This window comes from Oncorhynchus mykiss, chromosome 12 (genome assembly GCF_057628025.1).
Source record: "Oncorhynchus mykiss isolate SJ-2025 chromosome 12, ASM5762802v1, whole genome shotgun sequence".
NCBI classification, from domain to species: domain Eukaryota; kingdom Metazoa; phylum Chordata; class Actinopteri; order Salmoniformes; family Salmonidae; genus Oncorhynchus; species Oncorhynchus mykiss.
The window spans coordinates 86,718,454-86,741,367 of record NC_143033.1 but is presented as its reverse complement, the minus strand read 5'-3'; the positions used below and the strand labels follow the sequence as shown (position 1 = coordinate 86,741,367).

The 22,914-nt window shown below is 42.5% G+C and overlaps 1 protein-coding gene across 3 annotated transcripts in view; it reads right to left on the bottom strand.

Annotated features, from left to right (window-relative positions):
* Window positions 1-22,914, bottom strand: part of LOC110538663 (acid-sensing ion channel 2) — a 460,686-nt gene that overhangs the window by 40,153 nt on the left and 397,619 nt on the right. The gene's annotated exons all lie outside the window — the stretch shown is intronic.

Here is a 22,914-nt window from a genome sequence, read left to right as displayed (position 1 = left end):
TCACTTAAAAGCGGTGCTCACTCTGCCATTAGTGGCATGGAGTTCATGGGAGGAAAAACCTGCATTCGCTATCCCCATTTTCAGTACATTGTTAACAGTTCAAGGAAAACTGTTGAGATGCCATTATGAGAAGGAATGCATAGGGAAAGCTCAGATTTTTCTAAGTAAAAACTGAACTTTTGCCTCTCATTAAATCAAACAAATGGGCACAGTTATATGTCACACCACTGTGCTAGATAGCGACTTTGAGGTTTATATGAATAATAGACTGCCGTAAAATGCAGAATCAGTGCAGCTTATTTAGAGACAGGTGTGTAAAAGATGCACACATGTAAATTAGATGGGTGTTGGGAGGTCCCTGCTCATGGATAATAATCACCATAACAACCATCAGCCCACCTTCCTTTCCCTCACCAATCAGAGAAGGACTGAGGAATATAATGCTGTTTGAACATCATCAACAAGGTCACACACTCCAAGCCTTCTTATTGGATAGAAGCAGTGGTGGCCTATCTGCCCTTCTATGTTCTGGTCTGGGATCAGTGTGGTTCTGGGAGCTCAGAATGGTTACAGTTACAGTGCCTTCAGAAAGTATTCACACCCCTTGACCTTTCCCTCATTTTGTTGTGTTACAGCCTGAATTTAAAATGGTTACATTAAGATTTTGTTTCACTGGCCCACACACAATACCACATAATGTCTTAGTGGAATGTTTACTACGTAATGTTTACTAAGTACTTAAAAATGTTTACTAAGTACTTAAAAATGTTTACTAAGTAATTAAAAATTAAAAGCTGAAATGTCAATAAGTATTTAACCCTTGTTTTATGGCAATCCTAAATAAGTTCATGAGTACAAATTTGCTTAACAAGTTAACAAGTCACATAATACGTTGTACTCACTCTGTGTGCAATAATAGTGTTTAATATGATTTTTGAATGACTACCTCATCTCTGTACCCCACACATACAATTATCTCTAAGGTCCCTCAGTCGAGCAGTGACTTTCAAACATTGATTCAACCACAAGACCAGGGAGGTTTTCCAATGCCTCACAAAGAAGGGCACCTATTGCTAGATGGGTAAAACAAAGCAGACATTGAATATCTGTTTGAGCATGGTGAAGTTATTAATTACACTTTGGATGGTGTATCAATACAACCAGTCACTACAAATATACAGGTGTTCTTCCTAACTCAGTTGCCGTGAAGAAGGAAACCGCTCAGGGATTTCACCATGAAGCCAGAAGACAGTTTAATGGCTGGGATAGGGGAAAACTGAGGATGGATCAACAACATTGTAGTTACTCCACAATACTAACCTAAATATCAGTGAAAAGAAGGAAGCCTGTACATAATTAAAGTATTCCAAAACATGCATCCTGTTTGCAATAAGGCACAAAAGTAAAATTGCAAAAAATGTGTCAAAGAAATGAACTTTATGTCCTGAATACAAAGTGTTGTGTTTGGGGCAAATCCAATAGAACCCATCACTGAGTACCACTCTTCATATTTTCGACCATGGTGGTGGCTGCATCATTTTATCCTTGTCATTGGCAACGACTAGGGACTTTTTAAAGTTAAAAGTAAATAGAATACTGGCCTCCCGGTGTGCGGCATCACTACAGCCTGGGGTTCGATCCCAGGCTGTGTCATAACCAGCCGTGATCGGGAGTCCCATAGGGCGGCGCACAATTGGCTCAGCGTTGTCCGGGTTAGGGGAGAGTTTGGCCAGGGGAGCTTTAGTTGGCTCATCGCACTCTAGCGACTCCTTGTGGTTGTCTGGCCACCTACAGACTGACTTCGGTTTTCAGCTGAACTGTGTTTCCTCCGATACATTGGTGCGGCTGGCTTCTGGGTTAAGCTTGAGGGTGTTAAGAAGCGCAGTTTGGCACATCATGTTTCGGAGGAGGGATGACTCGATCTTTACCTCTTCCGAGCCCATTGGGGAGTTGCAGCAATGAGACAAGATCGGAATTGGATCGCATTTGGATATGACAAAATTGGGAAGGAAAAAATGAATAATAGTCATAGAAATAGCACTAAGCACAGGCAAAACCTATGTAAATAAGATATTTCTGTATTTCATTTTCAATACATTTGCAAACATTTCTAAAAACATGTTTTCATTTTGTCATTATGGGGTATTGTGTGCAGATGGGTGTGATTTAAAAAATATGTTTAATCCATTTTGAATTCAGTCTGTAACACAACAAAATGTGGAATAAGTCAAGGGGTATGAATACATTCTGAAGGCACTGTAAGTCTTCTTAATAGAGGGCTTTTCCATGACCAGCAGGGTTGGGTAGGCTACTTTCTAAATGCCATCCGTTACAGTTACTAGTTACCTGTCCAAAATTGTAATCAGTAACGTAACTTTTGGATTACCCAAACTCAATAACAGAATCTGATAACATTCAGTTACTTTTAGATTACTTTCCCCTTAAGAGGCATGAGAAGAAGACAAAAAGGTATGTTACCAATTGCAGGATAAATGAATGTAATAGTTTACATAGCTGGTCATATATGGATGTTAAATTTTACTTTATGGGTTGGTTATGCAGGCTTCTTCTAACCCATCGCTTTCTACTGCATACAATAATATGATTAAATTAAATCTTTACATTAAAAACCAAAGTCTATCAGAATTCCAGTCATTCCAATAAATGTTGTACCCCTTGATCTTCAAGAATAGGACTTGGAAATACAGTAGTAAAGATTAGCCAAATTGTAACCCCAAAACTAAGGACTTATTAGCCATTCCTACTCTGTTGTTTATGATTTTGTTGTCATGAGGACTGATTAGGCTCATTGACTCGAGTTGGAAAGAAAATGCTGCGCTCACGGAATGGCATGTTTGAGCACTACTGAAAACTTCTATATAATTGCAAAAGGGTTTTTTAAATGATCAATTAGCCTTTTAAAATTATAAACTTGGATTAGCTATTGGAACACAGGAGTGATGGTTGCTGATAATTGGCCTCTGTACGCCTACATAGACATCCCATTAAAAATCTGCTGTTTCCAGCTACGGTAGTCATTTACAACATTAACCATGTCTGCACTGTATTTCTGATCCATTTGATGTTATTTTAATGGACACATTTTTTTTGCTTTTCTTTCAAAAACAAGGACATTTCTAAGTGACCCAAAACTTTTGAACGGTAGTGTGTATATAATTTATAAGTCCAACAATGGATGTAGCTATAAGGGCACAAGGCGAGACCCAAATGCAGACAGAGGAAGCAGATGGAGGAGCTCCGAAATGTATTATAACAAATGGAGTAGGCAAAGGCAGGTCGGGGACAGGCAAGAGTTCATAAACCAGGTCAGAGTCCAAACAGTACCAGACGATAGACAGTCTCGAGGTCAGGCCAGGCAGGGGTCAGAAACCAGATCCGAGTCCAAAACAGTACAATGGGATAGGCAAGCTGGTAGTCAGAACAGGCAGAGTGGTCAGGCAGGTGGGTGCAGAGTCAGGACAGGCAAGGCAAGGGTCAAAACCAGGAGGACCAGAAACAAACAGAGATTGGGGAAAACCCCTGGTTGACTTGGCAAACAAGACTGGCACAGAGAGACAGGAAACACAGCGATATATACACCGGGGATAATAAGCGACACCTGGAGGGGGTGGAGACAATCACAAGGACAGGTGAACCAGATCAGGGTGTGACAGTAGTAACTACAGATTGCCCCTTTAAGTCTATCAAAAGTGTGCACGTTTCAGCATGTGTCCATTAGGATGTTTCTTTTATCAGCATGAATTAGATTGAGCAATAGAAGCCCCACTTTTATTCCATAGGCTTGGATCCTCTCTATGCGGCTTTTGCAAGAGCGCATTTTTCATTGGCTGTCCACTGGTTTCAAAAACAATGATTGATAGGAAGCTTAAAGTTCTTGAAATCAACCATTATTGGGTTCAAATACACATTTAGATTTGTGAACAGCAATCCTCAACAACAACAATCCGTAAGGCACAAATAGCTAAATGAGAGAGCAGCAGCGTGATTCACATCAATGAGCTATGTAGATATCAATAATAAGATATATCCGTATCGTTGTAGACTACACCACTGCTGTCATCCTTATCTCATTGCGTTTATGAAAATTTGATCATCTTTGGATGCTGACAGCAATCGCACCATTGGAAGACAAAGCTTGGACGGTAGTCTACAAAAGCCTATTCAAGGTCTTTTCCCGTGATCCATCAAACTCACTCAGGTGGAACAAACTTAAACTTGCGTCTTTTTTCAATGCTGATTTGAATGTCATTGAGGAAAGAGAAGTGTCAAAGATTTTTTTCCGCAAACATGCTTTTTGGATTTAAAAGTAATCCTCTAAGTCATCTAGTTTTTCAAAAGTATCTGTAATCTGATTACAATATTTTTGCTGGTAACGTAACAGATTACAGTTATAATTTTTAGGTAATCCCTTACATGTAATCCGTTACTCCCCAACCCTGATGGCCAGTGTATGAGTGCTTCTCTGGACATGAGTAATTGTCCAGGTGGACAGTGTTAGGGTGATATAAGGATGTGGGTAGAAAGGGAGTATGAGACACCCCCTTCTCCTCAGTAGAGCAGCTCCCTCCTTCCACAGATATGAATCTATCTAAATGATACATCAGGGGCTAAGAGCTGCCAGTGCCACAGCGCAGAGACGGGGGATACATATTCATAGAGAAATCACTCTTGGTTTGCAGGTATCCGTGTCTCGGTGTCTGTCTCTGACTGGGACTGGGCTTAACTGTACCAGGGATGGCTCCGGTTGATAGCATAGTGACAGAAATACCCGAGTGTATAGAGACCAATATGGACCCAGCCTGCATGAATGGAGAATACCAACATCAGCAGCATGTCCCAGCATAGACAGTAATCTGTCAATGTCAAAACACATTGGTCCAAACCTAACAGACCAAAAAGCAGATTGAATGGGATTCAACATGCAGTAGCATCCCAGTAAACAGGTTGTTTTGGTCGTCAGCATGACCTTGGTTCATTTGACTAAAGTATCTCTGTCTGCTAATTAGAGCTTACATTAGAGTTAATAAGCATCAGCCCAAACCATTCACACACTCAAGTGCTCCCTTGGAACCCTCGCCAGCTAACTGGGCAGGTAACATCATGTTTAATTACCCAGCGCTCATTTAAACATGATATGTCTGTGAGTTTCTGTGAATGTGTGTATAACACAGACTACGCGTATCTGCACTGCCCAACACTGCTTCCCTTTAGATGTACTGTAGTAATGGTGCTCTGAACTCTCCTCCTCTAAAGTTGTTGATTGTCTAATAGGGACCATCATCATCATCATCCTCTCTCTGGAGCTTCTTGTCAGACCCTCTCTGTCTCTAGAAACAGTAATGATGTACTGAATGAGTGACAGGGAGGGCTAGGACCAGGTCAACATCCTATTAACACCTTACCCCACCTCATCAGCCACGCCACGGGGGAAGTGCCAACCAAAAGTTGCCAGGGTGGTTCTGTCATTTTGGTACCCCTCAGACAGTTGTCTGACCCTGCTGTCTCTCCTTCATCTTGTTCCTGCCCACTCAGTTATTATCTCCACTTCTGCTTGCCTCGAGTCATTCTGCCAGAGGGAGGAGAGTAATGACTCCTCACACCACCACAGAAATATCAAATAACTTTGGTACCTGGCCAAGGGGCGATTACAGGCAATACCTGTAAAGTAGCAAACTAAAGTAAAGAGACACTTCTCAGAGTTCTCATGCACCGAGGCCATTACTTTTCTGAAAAACAGGATGGTAGAATATGGACCATGAGTATCAGCATTCTCAAAATAGCTCCATCCTCTCTGCTATTAATAAATGACCAGTTCTTGACTTGGGCAGGAGCTCACCGAACTGAGTACCAGCACCTCAAATGTTCTACTACTTGAGCTCCTGTTCCTCTAATAGAATATTAGCACCTAAATATAAAAAGGACCAGCACCCAAAATGAGTATCGGCACCTATATTCAAGCAGTGTAAATGACAATGTTGCTTATAATACCAGATGTGGTTATGCATGATTGCTTCATACTCAGCAGTGTTTGAGTCGATATGTCAGACCACTATGGCCTATTTATTACCGTACCTCCCTAATCTGACTTCATTTGCACACACTGTAAATAGACTTTACTATTGTATTATTGACTGTATTTGTATTTGTGTTTGTTTACTCCATGTGTAACTCTGTGTTGTTGTTTGTGTCGCACTGCTTTGCTTTATCTTGACCAGGTCGCAGTTGTAAATGAGAACTTGTTCTCAACTGACCACCTGGTTAAATAAAGGTGTTCTCAACTGACCACCTGGTTAAATAAAGGTGAAATAAATACAAATAAAATAAAGATATGCACAAGCCAATACAGAACTAAAAACATTGGCTGTTGTCAGGTCTTCATACACACCCATCCGTCTATTCTGATCAGTTTGGCTAGAATGGTCTTGTTGACATTGCACTCTTCAAGCCACTAAGCATCAAAGTTGTCTTTGGTGATGAAATGCTGTTGCTGCTCTTTCTTCATTACGTTATTTTAAATGAATCGCTAAGGAGTTGATTGAACCCCGGTCTTGAAATGTCACAAGAGTCAAACCCTGCCATGTTAACATAACGTTAGCTGACACTGTCCACAGGGCAGTCAGGGCACGAAGCAGGAGAACAGAGATGAGCTGCCAATTAGACGCCTGCCTTCGTCTCGTCCACCCAACATAACTTATTAGCATTCACAAGAAACAGTGTGAGCGTCCGGGAGCAAGACATCGCCCTAAGGCATGCCGTGACCCAGCCTGCATGTCGACCAGCCTCTCCCAGGGTGAAGTCAAAGATGACACGGCCATTAGAGAGCCACCTTCCACTGTGATGAAAGGTCAGTTGTTGTTAGTTAGCGCCAGACAGACGACAGACACCTTCCCACTGTGTTTGAAGAGTTGCCTGTCCCTGGCTAATGCCGAAGACAACAGTTAGACATCTGAAAATGAAGCGTTACAAAGAGACAAGTCATTATGCCTGCAGTGTGCTGTGGCTGTGATGGGTACACTAGTGAGAATGGTTCATGACTTCATGTGTTCAGCTGTCATTAATTTGAAGAGCTTTATGATAAATATGCCTACGATAATATGCCTGTTTCTTCAACTATTATTGTAACGGGCTCCGAAGTCCTTTTCCTCATTTGTTACACACCCACGCACACAGAGATGGGATAATATACTATCTTGTTGCCATTACAAAATACTCTGAAGAAAATGTATCAAATTGAAATACAAGATGCTAATTAGTATTTTCCCAAATTTTCCAAATCCAAAATACATTTTCAATACACGGCTTCACTAAAACAACATTCTCAGTAAGGGTTTTAAAAACATTGTACTTGCTATGACTTTGATTTGTCGTTGTTTATCTACCTTAGTTGAATAAAGTGACTAAGTCGCTCTGGATATGAGTGTCTGCTAAATGACCAAAATGTAAATGTACAAATAAAGACTTGCAAAGCACACTGGGCATTATTAATTGCCATTGTTTTGGGGGACGGAGCTCAAAACATTATATTTTACATTTACATTTACATTTATAAGACAGTCTTATCACACCATATTGTCATCAGACTTCTGATACCAATGCAGGGTGAAATGGGGCCGCAAAACTGTGAAGCGCAAATTAAAAAAAAATAAAAATACAAATTACAGGTCTCGAAGTATCTTGTTACAAATTACAATGGATTGTAGTTCAGAAGTAATTAAATACGTATTTAACATAAATGCAACATAAAACTCCCCTCTACACACAAACACACACACACACACACACAAATGGCCGAATGGTAAAGAACATCTAGCTGCTCGAGAGCACCCTTAACGGACGATCTATAAATTACGTCTCCGTAATCTAGCTTGGGTAGGATGGTCATCTGAATCAGGGTTAGTTTGGCAGCTGGGGTGAAAAAGTAGCGATTACGATAGAGGAAACCAAGTCTAGATTTAACCTTAGCCTGCAGCTTTGATATGTGCTGAGAGAAGGACAGTGTACTGTCTAGCCATACTCCCAAATACTTGTATGAGGTGACTACCTTAAGCTCTAAACCCTCAGAGGTAGTAATCACACCTGTGGGGAGAGGGGCATTCTTCTTACCAAGCCAAATATTTTTTTTTTTGAGGTGTTCAGAACAAGGTTAAGGGTAGAGAAAGCTTGTTGGAAACTAAGAAAGCTTTGTTGTAGAGCGTTTAACACAAAATCCGAGGAGTGGCCAGCTCAGTGTAAGACTGTATCATCTGCATATAAATGGATGAGAGAGCTTCCTACTACCTGAGCTATGTTGTTGATGTAAATTGAGAAGAGCGTTGGGCCTTGGATCGAGCCTTGGTGTACACCCTTGTTGACAGGCAGTAGCTGAGACAGCAGATGTTGTGACTTTATACACTGCACTCTTTGAGAGGTAGTTAGCAAACCAGGCCAAAGACCCCTCAGAGACACCAATACTCCTTAGCCAGCCCACAAAAATGGAATGGTCTACTGTATCAAAAGCTTTGGCCAAGTCAATAAAAATAGCAGCACAACATTGCTTAGAATTAAGGGCTATGGTGACATCAATGAGGACCTTTAAGGTTGCAGTGACATATCCATAACCTGAGCGGAAACCAGATTGCATACCAGAGAGAATACTATAGACATCAAGAAAGCCAGTCAGTTGATTATTGACAAGTTATTGACAATGAGCATACAATAATAATGTATGCTGATGTATTTCTGTTGACTACCCTGTCGTATATATTCACATAGTATAGCGCTCCAGCAATCCTATTCACACAACCAGAGGAGAAAAAGCCTGTATTCATTCTTACTTACAGTACAGTACTACACATGACTGGATTCTCCTCTATTTCTCTTTGATAGAATAAGCAGGTAATAAGACACCTATCTCACTCATCCCATTTATTTTGCTGGCAGGCAGGGGAAGAAGTGGAAAGTGATGGAGTAAATTAACATTTGAAGCTTTAAGAGCCAGCCAACTGGTTTTATCAGTTCTCACTCAGCGAGGGGCACCAGGCTTAAAGCTTAAATTCCACTTCCATAAGCAGTCTATTGTGATGTGCTGTTATTGTTCGCCAAATCAATTTCCATTATGGGTGAATTTAGAAGGCTTTTCATGGTAAACCAAAGCAGCACGAGAGAGAGAGAGAGATAATAAATGAGAGAGGGATACAGAGAGGAAGGATTAAAGTGTGTGAAAAAAGGCCTTTGAGTTGCAAGGTGTGCACTCCCCCCCCCCCCCCCCCCCCCTCGACGCTGCAGCATTTAAGTGGTTCTGTTGTTAAGATGAATAATTCAGAGAGAGAGAGAGTGCTGCTAAGCAAGGCTAGGTAGCTACCTGGCACTATGGAGGGCTTCAGCCACACTATTACACCCCTGGGCGCCGTACGCACGCCTGGCATTGCATTCCTCTTCCTGAATGTCAGAGCCAAGTTAGCACTGTGAAACTACACAACTTCCCCCTAACCAAACATAGTTCATACACATTAAACAAATGTCACCTTTTCTGTGATGTGTTGTGAAACTTTGTGGAACGGTATATATCACCCAATCCAAACCTAATTTACCATTCCAGTCGATAATGTATTTTATTTATGGGCCTCCCAGTGGCGCAGTGGTTAAGGGCGCCACCAGAGACTCTGGGTTCGCGCCCTGGCTCTGTCGTAACCGGCCGCAACCGGGAGGTCCGTGGGGCGACGCACAATTGGCCTAGCGTCGTCCGGGTTAGGGAGGGTTTGGCCGGTAGGGAAAATCTTGTCTCATTGCGCACCAGCGACTCCTGTGGCGGGCCGGGCGCAGTGCGCGCTCACCAAGGTTGCCAGGTGCACAGTGTTTCCTCCGACACATTGGTGCGGCTGGCTTCCTGGTTGGATGGCGCTGTGTTAAGAAGCAGTGCGTCTTGGCTGGGTTGTGTATCGGAGGACGCATGACTTTCAACCTTCGTCTCTCCCGAGCCCGTACGGGAGTTGTAGCGATGAGACAAGATAGTAGCTACTAAAATTGGGGAGAAAAAAGGGTAAAATTCAAAAATAAAAATAAGATAATGTATTTTATGAGAGAACATGTTTAGCATATTGGTGATTGGTGATACAGTAGGACACAAGATAGCTGTTGTTGCTGCCAGCCTGATATTTATGTTCATGGAGAGACAGCGAGAGAGCTGGAGAGAGAGATGGACAGAGAGAGAGCAAGATAGACAGAGAGAGAGAGAGAAAGAGAGAGAGATAGACAGAGAGAGAAAGAGAGTGAGGGGGAGATCGAAAGAGGACATAAAGAGAGTGAGAGAAAGAGAAGAAATGAGAGAGAGAGCGAGAGAGACTTATAAAGAAGATCCCTCCCCTGAGTGGAAATGATACCGGCCGGATGGGAATTAAATCCAGGCTGTGATTGGTGCCAGATCCCCGGTGACCCATAACCTGAGAGCAGAGTTCCATCCCCAGGCTTAATTGACTTTACACGGGGGAGGCCATGCACAGAGCACTGCCCTCACCTCTGCTGAATGAGCTCATCCATTAACATGCTGCCTGTAGATGGACTGCAGCCACAAACTCAATGATCTTACCTATTTGAATCCCCTATGAAACAAACTTGCTTCATACCATGGAATTGTTGAGTACTTGTTTCTGAACGGCTTGAAAGGCATACTAGAGCGTGCATTATTTATTCCTTGTCCTCTCTGCAACTGTGTTAGTCTATATATTTTTTGTATTTGACCTGCAAGTATATGTCACGCCCTGACCGTAGATTGCTGTGTATGTTTCTATTTTTAGTTTGGTCAGGGTGTGATGTGGGTGGGTATTCTGTGATTTAGGTCTAGGTTTCATTTTCTATGTGTTTGGCCTGGTATGGTTCTCAATCAGAGGCAGCTGTCTATCACTGTCTCTGATTGAGAGCCATACTTAGGTAGCCTGTTTTCCCATTTTGAGTTGTGGGTGATTATTTTCCGTTACAGTGTTTCCATCATACGGGACTGTTTCGGTTTTCCTTTATTCTTTTGTTCGTTTGTATTTGGTGTTCAGTTTATTAAATTTACAACATGAACACTTACCACGCTGCGTTTTGGTCTACTCCTTCTTCAACCAACGACAGCCGTGACAGTATATTACTGTAGGTTATGGTTAATGCTAACCAAATAGAAGAGCATGTGGATGTTGTGGGGAGCAGTCCTCCTCCTGACTGCTGGAATATAAAGGTAAATGAGCAGCCAGGGGTGATACATCATCTTAAACTGGAGCTTGGCAGTATGACCAGAACTCAGCACCAATGGCTCCTCACAGACCAGAACAGCCCGACTCAGCCCAGAACAGAACAGCCCAGTCCAGCCCAGACCAGAACAGAACAGCCCAGTCCAGCCTATCCCACAGCCCTGACACAACTTTATCCTATTTACATTCTTTACAATATGTTTTGTTATCTGTACAGTGCAGCACATAGAGATGTGTCTTTTAGTTTAGATCATTTCTACAGTGGTACACTGCCTGCTAAAATATTAGTTCTCTTCCCTCCCCTGAAGGCTGTACTCAGTGGGGTCACAAAGAGCAGCCTGCATGTCTGAGAGACATCAAATAAAAGAGGAAGTTGCCTTCAGGTCATGTTCTCACGGGAATACTGATTTAATTGCATTCCCTTTCTCTATATTTTCCCCCTTTCTTTTACCCCCAGAATGTAGAATGTGGCGTCTAGCCATCCCTCGGTTGCAGTCTGTCTATCTCAGGTACATTTCTGTTCCTGCTGTCTGAGTGGAGGGTAGTGGGCATGTGAGGGGAACGACCACATCCGCTGCCTGCTGCAGGCTCATCAATCACATCTGGTCACACATTCACACTCATTATTTTTTATAACTCTGGCTCCAAGGCGGCTCCTCCGGGGCCCGCCTCACCTGTCATGGTCTTTGCAGGGCTAATGGGAGGTGAGTAATGGGTGAGGGGTGGAGGACATGTGGCAGGTCCTTATCACAGACAGGAAGAAACGGACAGGTAGGAACAGGCACGTCTCACTCACACAGTCCATCAGCTGTGTGTACGCTGTCGGAGGTGATGTCTGAGCTCTAATAAAGCCGTCTAGAGTGTTTAGTAGGCTACATCACCATGGTGATAATGACCATTATCAATCAGTCCCTCTATCTCTCCATGGGGGAGCAGCATTGACCTTGAAGGAGTTTGGAGAAGTTTTGAAAATAAATCATCTGAGTGGCGCTAACTCCCAGCCGTACCCCTGGCTCCGGTGACCTTTCAACCTAAACACAGTGCTTATTTTGGCTGAGTATAGCCATATGTCAAGCTACATGGAGGAGCATCCTGAGACACAGTAATGATGTGTGTCAGCCCATTCTGTTACCACTGAATATTTTATGTTCCAAGGGGAAGATAAAGAGGTACATGTCTCACAGCCAATTAACAATATGAACTAACATACCATTATCTTGATTAACTAGCAAACAATTCATTACATTAACTAGCAGCCTATTAACTTAAAGGCTACCACCATTTGCTGTGTCAGTTGCCTTTCCGGGATTGTGGTCATGTGCTTTGTTGGGGAATAATCAGAATTGGTTGGTAACATAGGTAAGATGTTTTATAGTCATCATATGTTTGTAAGTTACTTCTCATCAGAATGTTATTTTTGTATAATACTGTGGCGTGGTTGCAGTATCTGTTCTATGTCAAGACTAAGTTGCTTGGGCCGGAGAGAGGGGAGAGGTCAAGCGTGTATCTCTTGGCTCCACAATGTCTGTGTGCCAGTCAGGGTGTCTCTGTGATCTTGTCGAGATAGGATGGATTTGATATATGCCTGTTGATATGGAGGATTGGTTTATGGTTCTGAGTTTGAGAAAATATCATAGTTTAGGAGACAAAGCTGAACGATGAATTATGCTGATGCTGTCTTATCCTGTGTGTGTCTTTGCTATAAAGGATCTCAGCTGAAATGTGGAAGGGACTCTCAGAGAATTCATTGATAGACACTGAATTGATCTGAGAGTCACAGGGTTGTGATAGAGCTCATATAATTAAAAATGGACTTTGTGGTAACTAACTCTGACTTGTGTGTGGTTTGCTCTCATGATTTGGTAAATAGAGGAAATTTCCACGACAGCTTGCACACCTCCTCCCCTCCATAAAGGCCCCATCTTTCCCAGTTAGGTCCCCCACACACCTGATCAGGCAGTCCTCCATCTAAGCTCTCTAGCCTGTCTGGATGAAAGAGCGAACATAGATGTGATCTGGACTATGATGTCTAGTAAAACAAATATAAACGCAAATGTATAATGACCATGAATGTCAGGTATGATGGTTGACATGGACAGTGTATGTACTGTATGGACCTGGTCAGGCCTGGTCTGTACTCTCTCCTGCTACACTGTGGTATTGACATTCCCCTATGCTTTGGTCCAATCCTGTCAGTGTTCTCTACTGAAGGGCTCCAGACAGAGCCCTCCCTACTGAGTTTAAAGAGCAAGGTTTCCTGCAACAAATGCCCCGTTTAATCCATTGCGGGGAGCAAGGCCCTTTGCCTTTTCACAAGTAGCTGGGGCTGGGTGTGAAATGCCTAACAAAAGGAGCCATGTGTGTATGAATTAAATGAGAGACAATCATAGAGGGATAGAGACAGCCATAATTAAACGGCCACAGCTTTATACATTTGAAGTCGGATGTTTACATACACCTTAGCCAAATACATTTAAACTCATTTTTTCCCAATTCCTGACATTTAATCCTAGTAAAAATTTCCCTGTTTTAGGTCAGTTATGATCACCATTTTTTTAACGAATGTGAAAAGTCAGAATAATAGTAGAGAGAATGATTTATTTCAGCTTTAATTTCTTTCATCATATTCCCAGTATTTGGTAGCATTGCCTTTAAATTGTTTAACTTGGGTCAAACGTGTTGGGTAGCCTTCCACAAGCTTCCCACAATAAGTTCCTCCAAACATAACGATGGTCATTATAGCCAAGAAGTTCTATTTTTGTTTCATCAGACCAGAGGACATTTCTCCAAAAAGTACGATCTTTGCAAACCGTAGTCTGGCTTTTTTTATGGCTGGTTTGGAGCAGTGGCTTCTTCTTTGCTGAGCGGCCTTTCCGGTTATGTCAATATAGGACTTGTTTACCTGTGGATATAGATACTTTTGTACCTGTTTCCTCCAGCTTCTTCAAATGGCCTTTGCTGTTGTTTTGGGATTGATTTGCACCTTTGCATCAAAGTACATTCATCTCTAAGATACAGAATGCGTCTCTTTCCTGAGCGGTATGATGGCTGTGAGGTCCAATGATGTTTATACTTGCGTACTATTGTTTGTACAGATGAACTTGGTACCAGGCATTTGGAAATTGCTCCCAAGGATGAACCAGACTTGTGGAGGTCTACAATTGTTTTTCTGAGGCCTTTTCCCATGATGTCAAGCAAAGAGGCACTGAGTTTGAAGGTAGGCCTTGAAATACATCCACAGGTACACCAATTGACTCAAATTATGTAAATTAGCCTATCAGAAGCTTCTAAAGCCATGACATCATCTTCTGGAATTTTCCAAACTGTTTTAAGGCACAGTCATTTTAGCGTATGTAAACTTCTGACCCACTGGAATTGTGATACATTGAATTATAAGTTAAATAATATGTCTGTAAACAATTGTTAGAAAAATTACTTGTGTCATGCACAAAGTAGATGTCCTAACCGACTTGCTAAAACTATAGTTTGTTAACAAGAAATTTGTGGAGTGGTTGAAAAATGAGATTTAATGACTCCAACCTAAGTGCATGTCAACTTCCGACTTCAACTGTATAAAGCCTGATCACTTGGTATATTCAGCTGTGAAGATCTGTCTGTTATGAGTCAGTGATTCATGCTAGGATTAATAACAAACTATTGACCACTCAGCACCAGGAATGATTTGATTGTTGGCCTGGTTACAAGAGTGTAGCCCTAAGATCATAACACAGAGAAATACAGACCTGACAGAATGGTCGGAATAAGTACATTTTATATCTACTAGGCAGCGAGCGCACCGGGCCGTGAAATAACACCTAAGAAATGAAATAACTGTTGATCACGCAGATAGCTAACAGCTTCGGGAGTTACGTTGTTAAAAGGTTGTCTGCTGGTATGCCCTTTGCGCTTGAGTTTTGCTTTGTTTATTGCCAGCATTAATCTGCCAGAGTGTAATCTGCAGCGCAGAGGCATGTTGGTAATGAGTACGGGACAAAAAACAAGGGGACTCATCTACTGGGAAGAGAGAAAACAGAGACAATTTAAGCTACTATACTCCAATGATTTCACTCAGAGGCTTTGTGCCGCAGCCAAAGCCCTCACGTAGTAAATAATCAAAATGAGGAGGCAAATGAGAATTAAAGAGTGATCTAAACACTGGGAAGAAGGGAGGGAGGGAGGGAGTATTCCCCGGAGTGAGACGGATCACACATTTAATGCCTAGCTATTATAGCTGTAATTCAGGGATGGGCAACTGGTGGACCGCGAGCCGTATGCCCTCGGATCAATTTCATCAAAATAAAATAAAAATATAGACAGTATCTACACTACCGTTCAAAGGTTTGGGGTCACTTAGAAATATCCTTGTTTTTGAAAGACTCTGGGATGCTGGCCTTCTAGGCAGAGTTGCTAAGAAAAATACATATCTCGGACTGGCCAAAAAAATAAAAAATTAAGACGGGCAAAAGAATACAGACAACGGAACAGAGGAACTCTGCCTAGAAGGCCAGCATCTCGGAGTCACCTCTTCACTGTTGACGTTGAGACGTTGAGGTGTTTTGCAGGTACTATAAAGCTGCCGGTTGAGGACTTGTGACGTGTACGTTTCTCAAACTAGACACTCTAATGTACTTGTCCTCTTGCTCAGTTGTGCACCGGGGCCCCCCACTCCACTTTCTATTCTGGTTAGAGCCAGTTGTGCTGTTCTGTGAATGGAGAAGTACACAGCGCTGTACTAGATCTTCAGTTTCTTGGCAATTTCTCGCATGGAATAGACTTCATTTCTCAGAACAAGAATAGACTGACGAGTTTGAGAAGGAAGTTCTTTGTTTCTGGCTATTTTGAGCCTGTAATCAAACCCACAATGCTGATGCTCCAGATACTCAACTAGTCTAAAGAAGGCCAGGTTTATTGCTTCTTTAATCAGCACAACAGTTTTAAGCTGTGCTAACAAAATTGCAAAAGGGTTTTCTTTTAAAATGATGAACTTGGATTAGCTAACACAACGTGCCATTGGAACACAGGAGTGATGGTTGCTGATAATGGGCTTCTGTACGCCTATGTAAGCCGTTTCCAGCTACAATAGTAATTTACAACATGAACAATGTCTACACTGTATTTCTGTATTTCTCTCCAAATCCACATGATCGTTTTTATAAAACCATGGATACAACTGCCAAACTCCCTCTGGGTTGTCCAGCCTCAGCCTGGCATCTCCAAGCCTCCGAGTCAATCAACATGTTCTTTCCTTCCTCAGCTCAGTGGATGTTCACACTTCAGTTCGCTGCTACCCACATAGCAACAGCGGGAGCCTACGGAGTAAAAACATTTGATTGGAACAGGAATAGTTTTAATTAAGTGGATCCTTTATTGGAGGATGGTATTGGTTTTACAGCTCTGTAAAAATATAATCATTTAATAACTTATTTATCTGCATTATTTATCTGAAGAAGTCTGAAACGTCCTTATCCAGGACAGACGGAGAGAGACATTTCATATTCATCTGGCAGTTCAAAGGAGAGGACACATATGAATTCAAGCCCCCAGTCTCTGTGGTTTGGTGCTCTATCCTCTATACTGCTAATAGTCTCTGTGGTTTGGTGCTCTATCCTCTATACTGCTAACAGTCTCTGTGGTTAGGTGCTCTATCCTCTATACTGCTAACAGTCTCTGTGGTTTGGTGCTCTATCCTCTATACTGCTAACAGTCTCTGTGGTTTGGTGCTCTATCCTCTATACTGCTAACAGTCTCAGTGGTTAGGTGCTCTATCCTCTATACTGCTAACAGTCTCTGTGGTTTGGTGCTCTATCCTCTATACTGCTAACAGTCTCTGTGGTTAGGTGCTCTATCCTCTATACTGCTAACAGTCTCTGTGGTTAGGTGCTCTATCCTCTATACTGCTAACAGTCTCTGTGGTTAAGTGCTCTATCCTCTATACTGCTAACAGTCTCTGTGGTTAAGTGCTCTATCCTCTATACTGCTAACAGTGTGTGTAGAGTGTGTGGTGGCTATGTCACCTACTGTCATTCCAAATAGTGCTGAATGTCCATTACTAGCTAGCGGTGAGAGAAAAGAATATAGCAACGTGTCAGCCTGTCACATAGAGACAATATGGCAATGTAGCAACAGAATGACAGACTACACAGACAGCCACAGCGTAATTTGGGATCCATCTGCAGAAACTACGAATAGCTGATCCCACATCTCCAATATGACAAACCAGTGCCTTTTTTCTGCCAGATTACTGCAATCCATCATGGAGGATGCCTGATGATAAAACCCAAATGTCTCCCAATGGATACTGGGCTGGGAGCTGAATACGATGGGTAATGTCCGCTTTCACTGAATTCAGAAAAATTAGATTGGATCAAGTGAATAAATAGGTGAACAGAAAGGGCTGAGAGGGGAATAACAGGGAACAAATGCAGAAATAGATTAAAAGGCATCTCCCTCAGCCAGATCGTACTCACACACCACAGGTGGTTGGTGGCACCTTAATTGGAGAGGAAGGGCTCGTGGTAGTGGCTGGAGCGGAATCGGTGGAATGGCATCAAATACATCAAACACATGGTTTGATGCCATTCCGTTAGCGCCATTCCAGACATTATTATGAGCCGTTCTCCCCTCAGCAGCCTCCATTATTACACATACACACAAACACACACACAGGGACAGAGGGAGTGGGAGCTGGGTGGAAGGACTGATGTTAAATGTGATTAAGTTAGCGCCAAGCGTGTGTGAGTTTGTGGCTCTGCTACGGTAGGGCCAGCTAGGCCAACAGTAGTCAGCTGGGGAGTGGAGGAGTCTGGCAGTAAAGGACTGGCAGTAATGGCTTTAAATGACCCAAAATCATCCTATCAATAGATTATCAGCTCTGCCTGTGTGTGTATGTCTGTGTGTGTGGGAGTGTGTGTGTGTGGATTGGCAGTGACCCCTCAAACGCCTCCAAAGGCACCCAATGACTGGATGAAGATTGATCTAGTTAAGAGTGACAAATGGAGGAGCGGTAGGAGCCTTTGGAGCATTTAAATCCTGTAGCGCACTTTCTGGACTGTGTCCCAAATAGCACCCTATTCCCTATATAGTGCACTACTTTTCACCAGAGCTCAGGCTTGTTTCTAAAGTAGTGCACTATTTAGGGCAGGAGGCAGGGGTCAAGCAGGGTAAGGAACTGCAGGTGGTCCGTGGCCAGATCTCAACACACATATATATATATATATATATATATATATATAAATGGATGGAACATATACACAAATGTTCCATCACTTTCTTTTAAGAATGCGAAATGTCAGAATAATAGTAGAGAGGATTTATTTCAGCTTTTATTTCTTTCATCACATTCCCAGTGGGTCAGAAGTTCACATACACTCAATATGTATTTGGTAGCATCGCCTTTAAATTGTTTAACTTGGGTCAAATGTTTCAGGTAGCCTTCCACAAGCTTCCCACAATAAGTTGGGTGGATTTTGGCCAATTCCTACTGACAGTGCTGGTGTAACTGAGTCAGGTTTGTAGGCCTTCTTGCTCGCACAGACTTTTTCAGTTCTGCCCACAAATGTTCTATAGGATTGAGGTCAGGGCTTTGTGATGGCCACTCCAATACCTTGACTTTGTTGTCCTTAAGCCATTTTGCCACAACTTTGGAAGTATGCTTGGGGTCATTGTCCATTTGGAAGACCCATTTGCGACCAAGCTTTAACTTCATGACTGATGTCTTGAGATGTTGCTTCAATATATCCACATAATTGTCCCACCCCATGATGCCATCTATTTTGTAAAGTGCACCAGTCCCTCCTGCAGCAAAGCACCCACACAACATGATGCTGCCACCCCCGCGCTTCACAGTTGGGATGGTGTTCTTCAGCTTGCAAGCCTCCCCGTTTTCCTCTATTTTTGTTTAATCAGACCAGAGGACATTTATCCAAAAAGTACGATACTTTTCCCCATGTGCAGTTGCAAACCGTAGTCTGGCTTTTATATATTGGTTTTGGAGCAGTGGCTTCTTCCTTGCTGAGTGGCCTTTCAGGTTATGTCGACATATGGACTAATTTAACTGTGGATATAGATACTTTTGTCCCTGTTTTCTCCAGTGTCTTCAAAATGTCCTTTGCTGTTGTTCTGGGATTGATTTGCACCTTTCGCACCAAAGTACGTTAATCTCTAGGAGACAGAACACGTCTCCTTCCTGAGCGGTATGACGGCTGTGTGGTCCCATGGTGTTAATTCTTGCGTACTGTTGTTTGTACAGATGAATATGGTACCTTCAGGCATTTGGAAATTGCTCCCAAGGATGAACCAGACTTGTGGAGGTCTACAATTTTTTTTCTGAGTTCTTGGCTGATTTATTTTGATTTTCCCATGATGTCAAGCAACTAGCCTGTCAGAAGCTTCTAAAGCCATGACATCATTTTCTGGAATTTTCCAAGCTGTTTAAAAGCACAGTCAACTTAGTGTATGTAAACTTCTGACCCCCTCAAATTGTGATTCAGTGAATTATAAGTGAAATAGTCTGTCTGTAAACAATTGTTGGAAAATTTAATTGTGTCCTGCACAAAGGAAATGTCCTAAACGACTTGCCAAAACTATAGTTTGTTAACAAGAAATTTGTGGAGTGGTTGAAAAACGAGTTTTAATGACTATGTGAACTTCCAACTTCAACTGTATATATATATATACAGTGGGGCAAAAAAGTATTTAGTCAGCCATCAATTGTGCAAGTTCTCCCACTTAAAAAGATGAGAAAGGCCTGTAATTGTCATCATAGGTACACTTCAACTATGACAGACAAAATGAGAAAAGAAAATCCAGAAAATCCCATTGTAGGATTTTTAATGAATTTATTTGCAAATTATGGTGGAAAATAAGTATTTGGTCACCTACAAACAAGCAAGATGTCTGGCTCTCACAGACCTGTAACTTCTTCTTTAAGAGGCTCCTCTGTCCTCCAGTCGTTACCTGTATTAATGGCACCTGTTTGAACTTGTTATCAGTATAAAAGACACCTGTCCACAACCTCAAACAGTCACACTCCAAACTCCACTATGGCCAAGACCAAAGAGCTGTCAAAGGACACCAGAAACAAAATTGTAGACCTGCACCAGGCTGGGAAGACCAAAGAGCTGTCAAAGGACACCAGAAACAAAATTGTAGACCTGCACCAGGCTGGGAAGACTGAATCTGCAATAGATAAGCAGCTTGGTTTGAAGAAATCAACTGTGGGAGCAATTATTAGGAAATGGAAGACATACAAGACCACCAATAATCTCCCTCGATCTGGGGCTCCACGCAAGATCTCACCCCGTGGGGTCAAAATGATCACAAGAACGGTGAGCAAAAATCCCAGAACCACACGGGGTGACCTAGTGAATGACCTGCAGAGAGCTGGGACCAAAGTAACAAAGCCTACCATTGGTAACACACTACGCCGCCAGGGACTCAAATCCTGCAGTGCCAGATGTATCCCCCTGCTTAAGCCAGTACATGTCCAGGCCCGTCTGAAGTTTGCTAGAGAGCATTTGGATGATCCAGAAGAAGATTGGGAGAATGTCATGTGGTCAGATGAAACCGAAATATAACTTTTTGGTAAAAACTCAACTCGTCGTGTTTGGAGGACAAAGAATGCTGAGTTGCATCCAAAGAACACCATACCTACTGTGAAGCATGGGGGTGGAAACATCATGCTTTGGGGCTGTTTTTCTGCAAAGGTACCAGGACGACTGATCCGTGTAAAGGAAAGAGTGAATGGGGCCATGTATCGTGAGATTTTGAGTGAAAACCTCCTTCCATCAGCAAGGGTATTGAAGATGAAACGTGGCTGGGTCTTTCAGCATGACAATGATCCCAAACACACCGCCCGTGCAACGAAGGAGTGGCTTCGTAAGAAGCATTTCAAGGTCCTGGAGTGGCCTAGCCAGTCTCCAGATCTCAACCCCATAGAAAATCTTTGGAGAGACTTGAAAGTCCGTGTTGCCCAGCAACAGCCCCAAAACATCATTGCTCTAGAGGAGATCTGCATGGAGGAATGGGCCAAAATACCAGCAACAGTGTGTGAAAACCTTGTGAAGACTTACAGAAAATGTTTGACCTCTGTCATTGCCAACAAAGGGTAAAGTATTGAGATAAACTTTTGTTATTGACCAAATACTTATTTTCCACCATAATTTGCAAATAAATTAATTAAAAATCCTACAATGTGATTTAAAAAAATTACAGGCCTCTCTGATCTTTTTAAGTGGGAGATACTTTTTTTTATTTTTTTGAGAATATTTGATACACTGCCGATTTTGCAGGTTTTCCTACTTACAAAGCATGTAGAGGTCTGTAATATGTATCATAGGTACACTTCAACTGTGAGAGACGGAATCTAAAACAAAAATCCAGAAAATCACATTGTATGGCTTTTAAGTAATTAAATAGCATTTTATTGCATGACATAAGTATTTGATACATCAGAAAAGCAGAAATGAATATGTGGTACAGAAACCTTTGTTTGCAATTACAGAGATCATACGCTTCCTGTAGTTCTTGACTAGGTTTGCACACACTGCTGCAGGGATTTTGGCCCACTCCTCCATACAGACCTTCTCCAGATCCTTCAGGTTTCGGGGCTGTCGCTGGGCAATACGGACTTTCAGCTCCCTCCAAAGATTTTCTATAGTCAGGTCTGGAGACTGGCTAGGCCTCTCCAGGACCTTGAAATGCTTCTTATGGAGCCACTCTTTAGTTGCCCTGGCTGTGTGGTTTGGGTCATTGTCATGCTGGTAGACCCAGCCACGACCAATCTTCAATGCTCTTACTGAGGGAAGGAGGTTGTTGGCCAAGATCTCGCGATACATGGCCCCATCAATCTTCCCCTCAATACGGTGCAATCGTCCTGTTCCCTTTGCAGAAAAGCATCCCCAAAGAACGATGTTTCCACCTCCATGCTTCACGGTTGAGATGGTGTTCTTGGGGTTGTACTCATCCTTCTTCTTCCTCCAAACACGGTGAGTGGAGTTTAGACCAAAAAGCTCTATTTTTGTCTCATCAGACCACATGACCTTCTCCCATTCCTCCTCTGGATCATCCAGATGGCCATTGGCAAACTTCAGACGGGCCTGGACATGCGCTGGCTTGAGCAGGGGGACTTTGCGTGCGCTGCAGGATTTTAATCCATGATGGCGTGGTGTGTTACTAATGGTTTTCTTTGAGATTTTGGTCCCAGCTCTCTTCTGGTTATTGACCAGGTCCTGCCGTGTAGTTCTGGGCTGATCCCACGAGGTGAGATCTTGCATGGAGCCCCAGACCGAAGGTGATTGACATTCATCTTGAACTTCTTCCATTTTCTAATAATTGCGCCAACAGTTGTTGCCTTCTCACCAAGCTGCTTGCCTATTGTCCTGTAGCCCATCCCAGCCTTGTGCAGGTCTTCAATTTTATCCCTGATGTCCTTACACAGCTCTCTGTTCTTGGTCATTGTGAGCAACGTAATTCTTACTGGTTGGTACTTATGTCATGCAATAAAATGCAAATTAATTACTTGAAAATCATACAATGTGATTTTCTGGATTTTTGTTTTAGATTCCGTCTCTCCCAGTTGAAGTGTACCTATGATAAAAATTACAGACCTCTACATGCTTTGTAAGTAGGAAAACCTGCAAAATCGGCAGTGTATCAAATACTTGTTCTCCCCACTGTATATATACGG